Raw genomic sequence first — 3,082 nt, forward strand, 5'->3', positions numbered from 1 at the left:
AGAAAGCTATCCCATTTAATCTCATCCTTTCAAAATGGCTACTATCTTTTTGTTACAGAACCAAGTGGTTTTTTAAATTAATCCAATGTCCTGGCCATTACTATCCTTCCTGGTGACTTATTCCAGGATGTTGATTAATATATAAGGAAATAGTTCCTGCTTTATTGCATTCTTAAATGTTGCCCTTCATTTCAACAGAAAAAGATTGTATTACTCGGAGGGGCACAAAAAATATTAAATAAATAAATTTTTTTTGCTCAGGTACCATTTAATTAAAATTGTTTATTTTAAAAAATTCAAATGTTACAGTAACTACAAACTACAAACCACAATTTGCTTACATTTTCAGAATTGTTGTAAAGATTAAATCAATGATACAAGTGATAGAAACTCCAGGCTTTTTTGATCCAGTATTTTTTTCTTTGTCAGCTGGGTGTCTGACGCATACTGAAATTCATCACCGTGCGTAAGAGTATCCAAACCAAAATGAGATTTCCATGTGTCCCACCTACACATGGAAATTCCAGAGATAGATTGTTGGAATGAAATGCGTACTCTTTCCCTGGAGGGATGCATCCTGCTTACCTAATTCCGGAAAGTATTAGGCGCAGGTTGGCAAGAGCCCAGGATTGGGGACCTCAGAGTCTGGGTCTCTACGCTGAAGTTTAACATTTCCGCTACACAGTATAATCAGGTTTGCACATGGAGGTTGGCTGCTGTATGAAAGGCTGTGGATTGCTGAGCAGTGATCAGCAGCAGCTTTCCCTTATTGGAAAACAAGGTCACACTGCTGGAAATCCAACAGCTTTTTATTTTAAGATCACGTTAACAGTCGAAATGCCAGACGGTCACAAATGTTCTGAAAAATAAATCTTACATTTAAATTAAAAAATGTGGTCACTTGCTGTGTGCAATTGGCTGCCAAGCTTCACCCATAAAATACACAGCCAACCCACTGTACAATATATTCTGTGAAGCACTTGGGAGACATCTCAATGGCATGATTAGGTGCTATATCAAATGCAAGGTTATTATTATTACATTTTCTTGTTTTAGCAAGAGTGTTTTTTTTAATGGCTGTTTAATTTACAGTTAATAATGCTCTAACAGCAATCTTTTTTTGGGGGGTGGGTGGGCGCGGGAGTGGGGCGGACAGAAGGAAGGGGTTAGCAATGCAACAAGGCAACATATTTATCTCCAGAGTTGACCCATTTTCACATGGATTTTTCCATCCCACCTGCGGAGGTAACATTCAACAGTCAGGTGTAGCGGCCGCCAAGTTTCCAAGGAGGCCTGAAGAAAAAACATCCAGACAGGCCAACACTGCAGTTTTGCAATTGCAGGTCTGGCTCGACTTGCTCCCTGTGGAGTTGAGGGGGATAAAAAGTCTGAGATTTTTTTTAAAAAAGTTAAATTGCAATTTAGAACCAGTGGGTGTGCACTGGCTTCCAGATTGTCACGTCTGCCTTGGAATCACTACGCAAACAAAGCAAAGACGCAGATTCCAAACCCCGGCAGTCTCAGGCTGGCTGAGAACTGGCAGTACAAATTGTGCACGTGGGTTGATGCTGTTGTTGTCAATTTTATAATATCCATGGTTGTTGCTGTCCTCATATCATGGTGTACCTACAACAACGACAAATTACGTTCCTCTAAGCCCCTTTCACATCGGGAGGATGTCCCAAGGCCCGACTTGGAAACAGCTGAGCAAACACTGGCTGCACTGAGATTTCCAAGGCTACAAAGAAAAAACCCTGTCCTAAACCCACCCAGGGGCAAAAATATCAATGGTGTCAGCGCCAGAAAACTGAGGTAAAGCTTGTGTCCATCTTACAGTCTCCCTCGTGCCCCCAAAAGGCGGCATTCTCATCTTGTTCTGTCGATGGCAATATTACGATATAAAGATGACCTAAGCCAGCAGTGCGACATCGCAATCCGGTGAGACCCACCCACCCTGCAATGGCTCTCAGTAAGGGGAGAAAATGGAGACTAAACCTCATGTTGATGGAGGCCGAATGTTTTCAGAAACAATATCCTACTTCGGGGGGAAGATAAGCGAGCTGAACTGTCTCTAAGGTGACAATTGAATGTCGGAATCGAGCCAGCCCTCTCTGGTGGTCTCGGTGGTCCGGTTCCAGAGCCAGGCAGGTCCACAATATTCCAGGGCTCATTGGCAGGACTTGCAAAGGCAAACCAGTCACTGGGGGCAGGGAAACCTCCCAATCAGTTTCTGTTAACTCTGCAATCCAAATCCCTAACAGGTAGGGTAGTCCTCGGACAAGCAACAGGAAAGCTCGCCAGACAGCGCTATCAATGGCAAGCCATGCAGTTCAGACTTTACCCAGGTCAATCAGGGTTTGATAACAAATGCTGGCCAGTTTCTAATCAATACAATTTAGAAGCAAATGGTCATGCTTCATACATCTGCAATAATCGTGGAAGGAATTAAGCTATGGGTGAACTGGTTACAATTTATTTGGACTTTGAGAAGGCATTTAATAAAAGTTTCATATGCAAGCCTCGAAGCTCATGGAGTTAATGGTAAATCATCGTTTTTCAGTGCCCCAGCCTCTGGGAGGGTCGATCCATCAGGCCACACAGGGAGAAATAAAATTAAAGATGCATAGGGTAGGCCACTCATAATCATCGCTTCGTAGATGGCTGACATTGGCAGGAATCAAGGAACAGCTGACGGTAGAAAGAAAACATCAGCAATGTTTGGAAGACTGGAGCGGTGGTTTCTGATGAATTTCCTGAAAGGGTCACCTCCCACATACATCAACAGAAGCCAATAAAAATGACATAAAATAATTATGGAATCTTTTGTGCACAACTTAATTCTTATTTTTGAACGTGGCAGGAGGAAACATACTTTTTTTATATAATAAATGTTGTTGTAGATCTTTATTTGGTCTGTGCTGCTGGTCTTCTATGTGAAGTAAGTTGTCGGGAGTGGAATGGAAATTGCACAGGTTTTGTACAAAGCTCACCTGGTCTTCCTTTAAGTCGATGGTTGAGGAAGCAAAGCATTTACAGCAATGACAGTAACTGCTGTAGCATTTAAATAACTGATGGACATTAA

The sequence above is a fragment of the Callorhinchus milii genome, unplaced genomic scaffold (assembly GCF_018977255.1).
Source record: "Callorhinchus milii isolate IMCB2004 unplaced genomic scaffold, IMCB_Cmil_1.0 Scaffold17, whole genome shotgun sequence".
Classification (NCBI taxonomy): domain Eukaryota; kingdom Metazoa; phylum Chordata; class Chondrichthyes; order Chimaeriformes; family Callorhinchidae; genus Callorhinchus; species Callorhinchus milii.